The sequence below is a fragment of the Phalaenopsis equestris genome, unplaced genomic scaffold (assembly GCF_001263595.1).
Source record: "Phalaenopsis equestris unplaced genomic scaffold, ASM126359v1 Scaffold201714, whole genome shotgun sequence".
Taxonomy (NCBI): Eukaryota; Viridiplantae; Streptophyta; class Magnoliopsida; order Asparagales; family Orchidaceae; genus Phalaenopsis; species Phalaenopsis equestris.
In genome coordinates, this window is record NW_018221461.1 from 1 (window position 1) to 13314 (window position 13314).

General features: G+C 36.5%; 1 long non-coding RNA gene across 1 annotated transcript; it reads right to left on the minus strand.

The window, feature by feature from the left end:
* Positions 1-1252: 1252 nt before the first annotated feature.
* LOC110036031 lies at positions 1253-4604 on the minus strand. The gene is made up of 2 exons (XR_002295193.1): positions 1906-4604; positions 1253-1795 (listed from the first exon to the last, which is right to left on the minus strand). It is a non-coding gene; the product is annotated as an uncharacterized LOC110036031 (long non-coding RNA).
* Positions 4605-13314: the final 8710 nt, after the last annotated feature.

The following is a 13314-nucleotide window of genomic DNA, read 5'->3' on the forward strand; positions in this document are numbered from 1 at the left end:
TCATAGGGAACAAGTCCTATAGGCCCTGCACTACAAATACACAACTAAAGGTTAAACAAGTAAATTTGGCACAAATACACTTGAAAAATACACAAAAATAACTTTTTTTTTTCTTTTCAAATAGACAAACACTTACACAATGAACTACAAGACGATTTTCCAAATCTAAGTCTTATAGGTTGAACTAAAATTCTCCTCAAGTTCTTTACCATCATTCCCCAACAACAACACCAAAAAACATGATCCACCCCAACTATTATCATAATATTGTAAGATCCTTGAAACAACACCAGAAACTTGATTTGTTCCATAGAAATTTGATTAAGTTCTTAAAATTAGATGTTCTTACACACTGGAGTTTCTCACGTAAGTATACATTTCGTTAAAGTGCAATTTCATATAAGGGAGATTAATCATGCTTTAGGACACATCAACTTGTCAGTAAAATGGTAGAAGATTTTAGAAATATTCATTATGGCTACGACTTTGGAATGATTAATGAAGAAAGTAGAGCCACATTAGATTTTGTTATTACTTATACTTTATTCAAGAAAAGAGATGAGCAAATTATAACACATAAGACAGATCTGATAAAACTAAAACTGATTATTTTTTTACAAGAAGAAGAGATCATCAAGAATGTATAGATTGTAAGTTCATTCCATGTGAGGATTTAAGTACTCAACATCAATTATTAGTTCTAGATTTTAATATAAAGAGTTGTAAAATAAAAAATACTAGGAATCATTGTTATATAATTAATGGGGACACCTAAAAGACAAAAATCAAATTATTTTTATGAGTAAACTTCAAGATTTTAAGATTTAGGATTTTCATGAAGAAGATAATTCTATGTAGGATAAAGTAACAAACACCATTAAACAAGTAGTAAAAGATGTACTTCAAGAATTAAAAGAAAAAATGTTTATAAATAAAAATAGTTGGTAGTAGAGTTCTCTTCACATAAATTGAATCTAAAACATCTACTCTCCTAACAGGGTCATCAGATGGTCAATGTTAAATGTGACAGGCCATAAAACACTCCAAAAATTAGATCTTCGCATAAAACAATCTAAAAATTGTAAGCTATGATTACAAAATTATGCTTCAGTTTTTTTTTTATTTTAAATATGAAATACTATAATGTAAATTCTAAACAATTACATTATTGGAAGCTTGGCGTACCACAAAAAATCCTACCTAAGGCAATTAGAGATAGCAAATCCCCATACTATATCCAAACATTGAATCATAACTATAAATTTGGGGTAAATGATATCTAGCTTATCATTCATACTATAACCGATCCCCTGATGACCAGCAAGGTAAATAATCTTAAAACTAAACTCTAGAATATAACACATTATTTTCGAATCATAGCTTATAGTCTGTTAATTGATCTGACACCACGAGAATAAACAAACATGTACCTCAGGCAATAGCAAGAAGATACAACGGATTGGCGCATGCATTGTATTTCGGGGGATCCCTTGTAGAAGCTCTCCCTTAGTCCTAGCCTGGAGGTACAGAAACTCCGTCTGCTGGTATCATAGGAGAAGATTAGGCGACCGAGAGATTTGAGAGATTGAGGTTACGCAGCTGTAGACTACTCTGACATGATACTGGAGATCTTCCTCAGCTTCTTCTGCAGATCTATTCGCAGATCAATTTGGATCGGAGAAGAAAGACGGACGAGCGTGAAATATAGCGATACTCGAATCCAATAAAGGCAGACTGGACCGATAGTCTCCTGACGGTGATCTCGACGTCTGTCTCGTCGCTGCCCATGGAAATTCTGGGTGCAGATATTTGTTATACGAAATAAAGGAAAAGTGAAATTAAGTTGAAATTGAAGAAATTTGATAGCTGTTGATTTTATGTAAGAAAATATATTCAAAGGCTTACTTTTATCATTCATTCTGATAGCTGTTGAAGGTGGCTGCGTGAGGAGACTCCTCAGCCGGTTATAGTCAATGCGAAGCCTCTGTGCCACTCCACCAGTCATCTCAGCTATTGCTCGAGCCTCCCTGGATCTTTTCGTTTACCGGCAGCTTTCTCTAAAGGCTGCTCTTTTATGCTTTACGGGAATAATTATGTTTTTCAGCTCTTCCTTCTCTACACGTGCATTATCAGTAAAAATAAGGGGTCTAGTGTATTTATAATATATAGCAGTTTTACAAAAATATTCATTATATGTTTTCAGGCTTTCTAGTTTCTGTTTTAAGTCTAGATTTTCTATCACTAATAAGTTGTAGCCTCTGATTACAACAAATTTCAGATTATTGTTTTATGCTCATATAAGCTGAATTTATAGCCAAAATATCTCCTCTTCTCTCCAGCATAAAAATCTCTTCTTTTATGAATTCATGCACCAATATTATTGTTTCATGCTCATATAAGCAGAACTATGGATCATTCTATGCATCATGGAACTCCAATGTGAGTGTCAACTCTGCAAAATCTCTATAGAGTATTTGTTCAATATGTAGCCATGATTATGGAGCATATCAGCATAGATGAATTCAAATCATTTCAAGCTGTAGCTTTCAGGTTTTCCATCATCGGTGCAGCTATCTCTGTCAGGCATGGAGAGAGCCTGAGCAGCACTGTGAGGCATTCTGCTGAGAGGTGGAGCAATGATCCTGAGAAAACCACAAGCCTCCCACCATGACTACTGGTTTGTTCACTTGAGTTGCAGAAGAAACCCATACCACCCAATCCTTATGTATTTACATATCTAACACATAAATCTTAATTTTTGCACACATGCCACCTTAAGTATGCATGAAAATGTGTATTTCACTTTTTAAATGTCAAAATGGTGGTATTTTTTATGTGATAAAAAAAAATTGGGCGGTATTGATGTAAAAAGCAGTTTAGGTGTTAGATATGTAAATACAAAAGAATTGGGTGGTATGCATGTAAATGCCCCTAAAGTTTGCCCATCTTTATTCTCTGCTGTTCCTCTTATAAGTCATATATATTGCAGTTTTTAATGGTGTCTATCAGGATACTTTGAAAGGAGTAGTCCCAGTTACCAAACCTTATGTGAAAGATCTGTAAGTCATTATAGTGCTATCAGTTTTCTTAAAACATAATATAATCAATATAATGATGCAACAAATAGCTACTTTTTCAACTTCAGCACAGTTCTAAGTTCATTTTGCAGGGGTTTCAGAGATGTTGAGCACAGTGGGAGCTACGCTGAACTGCTTTCTGGCCTCAGACCTATTTGGGACACAAAAATCCAGTGATGACAGGTGCCAAATTTTTTACAAGGATGTATGTCCAAAGGTTTAATCTGGAAGATCTTATTCTTTATTTATATATGTAGACATTAGATGTCATAATGCATGAAGTTAGTACGAATTGTGTCTTCATGTTGTTATTATCGGAGAATTAAGTAAGCTCTAATTCAAATCATTGAGAACAAATGAAATAGAGCAAAGATAAAAACACAAACACATCAAGAAATTATGCACTGCTGCTACAGATTTCAGCATGACTTTGATTGTTATATGTAAGTCCAGACAGTTTTGATTTGTTACATACTTTCATAAGCATATGTCTCGTCTATTTTGATGGTAGTTAAATCTACATAAAAGCCATGGATGATTATACCATTCAGTTGCAGAAAGATCCTAAGCCCATGTCAAACGACAATGTCATTTGAAGAAGTACACATAAATAAAACTACTTAATGATCTAATAAGGTTTTCTTATTTCAAAATGGATGTTGTATCTAACAATAATATTGCTCAATGAGATAGAAAGTTAAAATGAGTATCTTAAGAAAAGCAGTTCAAATGGGCAAATCCAGGTTGAATACATTACTAATATGATGAAAAATATCTCCCAGGCTCTGAGAAGAAGACAACAAAAGAGTAGAATGAGCAAATTTCTTCTTTATATTTTCCTATACAGATGAGGAGGTTTGATTTACCTGTATTGTTGTTCTTAAGGCGAAATTATATACTTCATGAGCTGGTATACTGATTTAAGCTTGCTCCCAAGTGTGACATTATATCATCAGAGGTAGAGTGTGGTGCATCCAAAGTGGGGATAAGAGAAGTGTTGAGTTTGAGAGATCACCCCATAGCCTTTTTCACTGAGAAGTTGAAAGAATCCGGCAATAAATATTTGACATACGACAAGAAGTTTAATGTTATTATGAGAGCTCTTGAGCACTGGTGTCGCTACCTACTGACGAGCGAATTCATGTTATTCATGAACCATGAAGCCTTGAAATTCTTGAACAACCAGAGTAAATTGATGGACCGATACTCATCTTAAGTAGAGTTCTTAGCATCATTCCAGTTCATGTTTAAACACAAGGCGGTGAGTCAAATGAGGCGTCATCACTTGTTGATAGTGCGATGTAGGCTCGAGTCATAGGATTTGAGGTATTAAAGGAGTCGTACCAGACAAACAAGGATTTCGAAAAAATTTAAGAGCAATTTCAAGAAAAGTCTATCGTGCAGTACTACAGAGCTAATAGTTACTTCTACCAGAGAGTTGAACAGCCCTAGATGTTCGCTGAGGGAGTTCATTGTTCAGAAAAGCCACAGTGGAGGGCTTTCAAGGCATTTTGGCAGGAGACAAGACTCTTGCATTCATGAGAAAATACTTTATTGGACGTTAAAATTTTCGAAAGTTCATTTATTTTTGATACACTACCAACAATTTTTTATCATTCATCATGAATCTCGAGGCATGATACGAATCTCGATGCAACATATTGAGCAAAAAAACATTCAAACTTCAATTAAGAGTCATGCAAAACTCCGATTTCAGTAAACTTAAAGTCAATTTGACTAGCTCAATGAGATAAACCTAATAATATAAAAACTAGTCCAATCCGAATCAGATCAGCCCAGATCAAATCATAAAACCACTCTTGGAGGATGTTTGGATACATTTTGAAAGGTCAAACGGATGTCGAATCTAGCGAGTTCATAATCGAATCGAGCATCTCAACAAGATGAATCCAACGAGCCAATGATTGCTCAATTCCGACATCGTTAAGGCATTCAAATGTCTTTCAAACGCCTTCTAATAAGGGAAGCTCTCCGGACCGTTCGATCAAAATGATTCATATTCTTGCATTAATTACACCCAGAACACTATAAATAGAGCCTCACCCCTCACATGAAAGAGGAGGTTGGAGAGAGAACTTGAGGCTTTGAGAAGAAGCTCAAGTCCAACATCATCCCTGCCATCGTTTCACCGACCGTCGACGACTACCACCGACCTCCGCCGACCAACATCGACTGTCATCGACCACCACTGATCACCGTCGATTACTGTCGACCGCCGCCGACCACCGTCTGTGGGACAAGAGATTTTTTTAATCATCAATCAATAATGGATTTTTGCAACTGGGCCAGTCCCCGTGGTTTTTCCCTTCCCGGGTTTTTCACAAAAAAATTTCTAAAGTCGTCTTTGTTTGTTTCTCTTTCATTTGTGATGTGTTGAATTCTCGTACAACGCTAAGACGATAATCTGTTACTTTACCACCATGAATTTCTAGCACACATCAGTTTGGAGTCGTCTGTGGGAAGTTATCAATCCCACCTCTAAAGTACTTGCTCGGTTTACTACATGACCACCAGGCATAATATTAAAGAAACGGAGCCCCTCACTCCAACACCCATCGATCCAAAGAACATTCATGAAGTCAAGGGCACATGTTTCTTCATGTTCCCGCCCTGGAGGACGTCATCCTGCCAATAGAGGGATTCAGGTCCTTTTATAGAAGAACAAATATGTAGAATGGAGGAGTCCCAACTAAAGATACTACAACTCCTACGTGGGAACCAACATCCGTTATCCACACCAATGAAAAGAATTCATTTACCATTAAATCTGCGACCTACGACAAACATATTGCTTGGAAGAACTCGTACGGGCTTGCCTCCCCAAGAGGGAACACTTCCCCTGCTAGGTCGTGATGCTGAACTCCTGGACACTGCAAGTTCCATTCATCCATCTCACCTAACGCCGCCACGTCTTGTCGCCATTCCAAATGATGTCATTAGCAATGAACTACGACACCCTGTTCACGAAGAGTTCCCTTTAGAGAAAAAGGATCGCTTCCACACTCACTGTAACATCCATGAATCTTCTCCCTTAGCATATGCAGTCCTCCAACACCCCATCCTATTAGGCTTCAAGCTTCCGAACATCAACACGTATGAAGGGATAACTAACCCCTATGAACATATTGATCATTATCAAACTATCATGCACATTTAACGTGCCTTTGATGCACATATGTGTCAGGTTTTCTTGATTTCTCTTAAATGACAAGCTCGAACCTTGTTCTACTCTCTATCAGGGGGCACTGTAATCACCTTTAACGAGCTTGTCAGACTGTTTGTAGCAAACTAACAGATTGTTAAGGATTCATCTCATCTCTCAGAAATTTGTCAGAGCAAAGGAGAATCAATGAAGGACTACTTCCGTAGGTTTTCTACTGAAGCCCGACAGATTCTGGGAGTAGATCCGGAGTTACTAAGAGAGTCTTCCTTGAGGGGCTATGCCCATGACCCTTCTACTCATCATTGATGCAGGAGACAGTTCATTCTTATGCTGACATTGTCACCATGTTGAGACACAAGTCTCTGCAGATGAGACCATCATTGCTCACAAGGAACAATTTTAGTGATTGGGGGGCAAGCACAAGAATAACGTTGGGGATACCAATCAAATCTCATAGCAAAAAAGATTAGACCACAAGGGAATCATGAGCAACAATCAGAAAAAGAATACACACCACTCAACATGTCACGTGTTAAAATCTTAATAGTCATAAATATGAAGAGACTGTCAAGTGGAAAAAACCGTTAAGAAATCCAGATGGTGGAGACCAATATGAATATTGTCATTTTCACCATGCAAAAGAACATTCAAGACATTCAATAGAAAGATGTTTTTAATTAAATGAAAAAATTGAACATTGGATACGCTAAGGTCACCTGGGTCGCTACTTACAAGAACAATGTGAGGGGTACCAGAAGAGAATTATTGGAGTTATCGAATAATAAATATAACTCCAAATCATCTTATCTGAGTAAAAGACTGGCTTATAAACTCTGAATTTTATTTTAACAAAATTTTCATGTTGTTTTAAAATGTTGTTTCATTGAAATTTTTTTTTTCTCATGAAAGATTTTTATGTAGAAATTTCTCTTGAGGAAAAGAGGTACCATGCCCCTGGAAGTCGAGCCCAAGAGGTAAGAATTGACGGAAAGATACGGTACTTCAGAATGTCAAGCCCAAGAGACAAAACTCGATGGGAAGCTATCATGCCCCTGGAAGTTGAGCCCAAGAGGCATGATTTGATGGGAAGATATGGTACTTCTGAAAGTCAATCTTGAGAGGCAAGATTTGATGAGAAGCTACCATACCCCTAGAAGTTGAGCCCAAGAGGCAAGGCTTGACGGGAACATACGGTACTCCTAAAAGTCTAGCCCAAGAGGCAAGACTCAATGAGAAGCTACCATGCCCCTGGAAGACAAGCCCAAGAGGCAAGTCTCGATGAGAAGCTATTAATGAACATGGTCCTCACTAGAAAGACTCCATGAGAGCAAGTGGTTGACAGGGTCTCCACTTAAAGACCTCAGAAAGCTACAAGCATCAAAAGACACATGCACACTTCTCGGCTTTTTTTTTTTTGAAAATAAGATTTTTATAATTTATATTTTAATATAATATATATTGTAATTTTAATTTTGTGAAAATGGTATTTTTATTATTTTTGGAAAATGATGTGACGAAATAGACCTCATATATTTATTAATTTAAATAACTGAGCACAATACCATAAATGATATATCATCTCGAAAGATGAATGTATCACTTATTGGTAGGCTTAACTATCTAAATTTAAAAATTTATGACTCTATTTTTGTCTGCAAAATTTATGCGAATTTATAGCCGACAAGTTCCCCTACCTAATACAAAGATTTGAGAGGGTTTAGATTAATCTGGGTTCTTAATTCTCTATAGAGGCAAGCCTCTATAGTTAATTACATCTTAATTATAACTTAGGCAACTGAAGTCACTTGAGGAAACTCTCGATTAAAATAAGGGTGTTTGTCTTTAAGAATTCAACGTTTATGTTTTCACGATTGCTTATAGGAAAAGTCAAGTGGGATAGGTTCAAGTAGGAGCAGTTATTTTTAGAATCCAAATGAGTGAAAAAGTATGAGATATCGAAGATACTGAAGAAACTTCAGTGGCACCTCAAACTAATATCTTAAACTAACCTATGATTTGGTTTTACATCTTTGAAAGGGAAATTATGTGATATTTTAGTCCTATAAATTATTTAGATATTCGGGATTTGTATCTACATTCCATATGTAAATGGCCTGAGGAAATGTGAGGATTTATGTCGTACCAAACGACGATCTCAGAATCCTAAAAAGTTTAGGACTTATATCGTACGATGTAAAAATTGTAGAAAGTTCTAAAAGATAATGTGAGGATTTACGTCGTGCCAGACGAAAGACCTCAGCGTCCTGTAGGTATGTTATTTAAATCTATCAAAATTCTGTTGAAGCTCATCTTTCCACTATCTGTTGAAGTCTCGACCGTTGTCCGGAGATGAATCGTCAACCGACCACGTCGTCATCTTGTTCTGAGAAGAGAAGAAAGAGAAGAGAGAAAGCTACACCTCAAAAGGCCTATCCTAGGGGATTGTATAAACATACTAGGAGAACTTATATTTAAAAGTTTGAATGTAGGTGAATGTCTATAGTATAATATAGTACAAGAAAGAAACAAATGTGTAGTGACGTACTGTAACAGGAAAAGACTGAAGGAAAATTGTGGAAATGAGGCAAACATAAGAAGAAGGAAAGACTATACAATAAAAAAAAGTGTGCAGTAAAGGAACAAAACTGAAACAACTAAGTGTATCTGATTAAGTCTGGCGATGCTACAAAACATATTACAATTGCATAATATAAAGGGGTTAGACAAATATCTGCAAATGATAAAAGAAAGGTTAAGTGATAAGCATATGAAAATTTAAAGTGGAATATTAGCTTTCAATTTGGGTTTAGGCTCAGACTAGACCTCTTTTTCTCTTTTATCTCGATCCCACTGGCAACTGATATATCGAAGTCAACCTACCAATATCAACTAGAGGCCACCAACGAATCACCCCTATGATCAAGCAGCCTTAGACCCTATCGTTTAAAGGATGTGTGAACGAAGTAGTATCTGAACTCCTCAATGTGTGGTGCACCAAATGTAGTATCTGAAATCATCAAAGTGTAGTGCACCTGTATATGAAATGTAGTATCTGTTGTGCAGGGCGTAGTGTGTGGTGTATAATGTGTTATAAATGTAGTATATGTCGTGTAGAGTGTTATGTGTAGTGTATGAAATATGTTGTATGGTATATAGAGTGTATATGTGAGTGTTATTAAGTGCACACATATTGATCCAGTGAAAAATGTCTGTGGTGTGTTATTTATCATTTTGTGGATGTAGTATCTATTCCTTTTGCAAGTATAATATTTGTGTAAAACTTGTAGTATCTATTCTTTTCTAAGTGTAGTATCCGTGCAAAAACTTGTGGTATCTATTCTTTTCTAATACCGATTCTCAAGCCTTTTGAAAGGGGTTAGAGCTGTCGATGATTTATGGTTGAAAGGGCATCACACTAATTGAATATTGATTTTTTTTATTTTCAGCTATAAGAAAAGCTGATCAATGGTTCTTTGCATCATTGCCTATTGCCCCGCACCTCGAACTAATAAGCCACCTTGATATTTCATATGCTTATCCAACAAACACTTTGTATATCTCATATTAAGAGACGGGAAGAAATAAACATCTAAACATTGCTATAACATCCACAAATATATACTCCAAAGCTAAAAAAAATGATTTCCAATAGGTATTTGAATGATGGGGCAGCAAAAAGCATAAAAAAACAAGCTCCATATATATTTCTTGCCAATGAAAATGAATCTTAGCAGGTATTTGTATAAAGGTCAGCAAGAAGCATAAAAAAACGAGCTCCACATATTTTTTTTAGCCAATGAAAATGAATTCTAGCAGGTATTTGTATAAGAGTCAACAATAAGCATAAAAATGAGCTCCACATATATTTTGAACCCAAAAAATAAATTCCAGCAGATATTTGCATAAGGGTCAACAATAAGTATAAAAACGTGGGCCCTAACAGAGAGAACAAACTAGAACCAACTCTAGCGAAGAGGAGGAACCAGAAACCCAACCCCAGCAGAGAACAGAGACCAGAATCAATTCTAGCAAAGAGCAGAGATCAAAACTGAACCCAACAAAGAGTAGTAACCAGAACCAAATTTCAGCAAGGAGCAGGAATCGAAACCGAACCCAGTACAAAGTCCAGGAACCAAAATTGAACCTCAACAGAGAGCAGGAACTGAAACCCAACTCCAACAAAGAACAAAAACTAGAATTAATTCTAGCAAAGAGCAGGGATTGAAACCGAACCCAATACAGAGTCCATATTAAACCACTAAAGGTCAAAACGAATCTCAATCACCAGGCAAGACTACAACCTCAAATCTGATAAAAAAAGGGATCTCAACATATATATTCAAAATAGGAGAAACAAGAAAAACGGAACTACAATCCCAAATCCGGTATTAAAACCAAAAGAAATAGCTTCTAATATGTATATAGTCGAATAAGAGTAGCAAAGAAAATAAGAAATTAGCCTCCGCAACATAAACCAAACCGAGCTATTACAAAACTTAGAACTGAACTGAACCCTCACCAAAGGCTCAAAACCGAAATACCATGAAGCTTACAACTGAACCAACAGGAAACAAAGATGATCTCGGCAAGGGACAAAACTTTGATTTCCAAACAATCATTCATTCAAAACCAATATATGAATCCTCAAGGTATACTTTCAAATAGAGATAGTTAGGGACATAAAACCAACCCTAAACAATTGTTCAAAGCCTGTATATAGATCTCAAAGAAAAATGTTTCAAATGGAGTAGCGAGAGGCACAAAACCATGGCTCTTAAATCAAATTCAAAGCCAAAATATCATTTCCCAACTAATTTAAAAAAAGGGCAGCAAGGGAAACTAAGAACTGAATCCCAAATATATTTCCTAAGCCATAAAAAATGATTTCCAATATTTATTTGAACAAGGGACAACAATAAGCCAAAACTGAGCACCTAATAGGTAAAAAAAATGATCTCCAACATATATTCGAACAGGGGCAACAAGAAGAGCCAAAACCGAGCCCCCAACAATTAGCAAGAATCAAAATCTGACCATTAAGATCAAATTCCTAAGAGCCCCAAAATCAAATAGAAGCCATTTGAATATATCTCGAATATAAGAACAACCGAAAAGCATAAAGTAAAGCCCCCAGCCATCTTATTTTAAAGCTTCAACATTAAATCAATTCAGCAAAGAAACCGCAGCCCGTGAGGCTCAACAACTAAAAAAAAATTCTTCGTATAAAGCTTATGCGATAAGGAAAACCACCAACCAACGAATCCAGAAAATGACAAAAGATCAATCCACAACCGAACCGAAACAGAGCCCAGCAAATGGCTAAGAGTATGATATAATTTCCTCGAAACTGGCTTAGTTTTAAGCCAAAATGAATCCATCACAAACCTAAATTGAGCCTAGCAAATGACCAAAAGAATAAACCACCAACAAGCCAAAATCGAGCCTAATACAAAGGCAATACTCAATTACTAAAATATTTTCAATATTGAAGTTCAAATAAAGAGAACCGCAGGAAACATAAATCGAGCCCCCAAGACTAAGAAAATTCATAAACCTTCATTTCAAAGCAGAGAAAAGTTAAGAGGCCCAAAACAAAACCTCCAAGATCAAACAAAACTGAATGCCCAATCAATGAACCCAAAAAAAAAAAAACAAAATCTCTCATAAATCAAGTAAATCCAAGAGTCTCCATGTTAAAGCAATGCATGCGAGAAAACAGTAATCAAAAGAACTTGAACATTTTCTAAAAGTTTGAATGTATCTTCCAACAAACTTCTAAAATCTATAACATTATCTCCAACATGAATAAGTAAAGGCAGCCCTAAGATAGATTTTCATGAGAGAACTTTATTTCCTCATCAAAGATACGATCAAACTAAAATATCATTTCCATTTGATCTATCAATCTCATAATCCAAAAAAAGGTATCGCATGAACGACTAATCAAGAAACTAACTGCATTCTAGAAGTAAATGAAACGTGACCTTAACTCCTTGCTAACGCAAGAACGAGAAGAGAAAGAAAACCTGAAACAGAAACTCCCAACAAAGAATGAGCTCTCAAACTATGTTTCCCTAAAATCTACAGAAAAAAAATCCAGCCCTTCAATGCTTCCCTCAAAGGGGTATTTATAGCCAGCGAGAGCAAAGGGGTTCACCGATAGTGAGAAAAAGGGAGGTAGCGAGAAACACCACCAAGAGCAAAGAAATTCATCAAGATTCAAAATAAGGGTTACCAGATCCATTCGAGCCGGAAAAACCGTTATAAACGGGCTACCGGAGAGGCTATCAGCGACGAGAGCTCAGAAAGGAGGAGGGGACCGGAAGACCGGAAGACCGGGAAGGGATCTCCAAGATTCAGTCAAGAGAGGAGGGAAAGGGGCTTCGGCTAGGGCAAAGGAAAATAGAGGCGCGAGCAGGGAAGGGGAATAGTGCCCGAGGGTTTAGAGAAAAGAAAAAAAAAATTTTTAAATAATAATAATAGTATTATTATTTTATTTTTTTTGAAAATTTCAAATTTTGTGCGAGCGCGGGACCCCAATAAAATAGATGTCTTTTCTAGCTAAAATCAATGTTCTGGACGCGACGACGCGATCTGTTTCGTCATTCGGAATCATTCGGATAAAATCGTCAACGATCGCGTCAAATTAACTTTAATTCACGTGCGACGCGTTAAATAAAATTATTTTGACACGATCTGAGCTGTCTAACGAATTTAGCATTGATCGGTCCTCACCTAAGTGACAACCAAAGTCAAATAAGCTGCTCACAACAGAAAGTCGAACGTCGCACCCGTCGTAGAGTCCACCTACGTCCCTCAAATATATATAGGAACTCAACAAGAGTTTCAATATGTCAGCTTTCATCGACTCAACCAGACATCAAGGATCATAAACCGTTCACATGAAACTTCAAGGAGCAACGAAATGGCTTGAATTTCTAAATGTCATGGGTCCCAGTCTAGTCCTCTAAGAGAGTCAAAATAAAGAAATCCTAGGGCTAGATCCTAGATTATCTAGGAAAAGGAAAAGAAGACCTCAAAATTGAGGTCAAC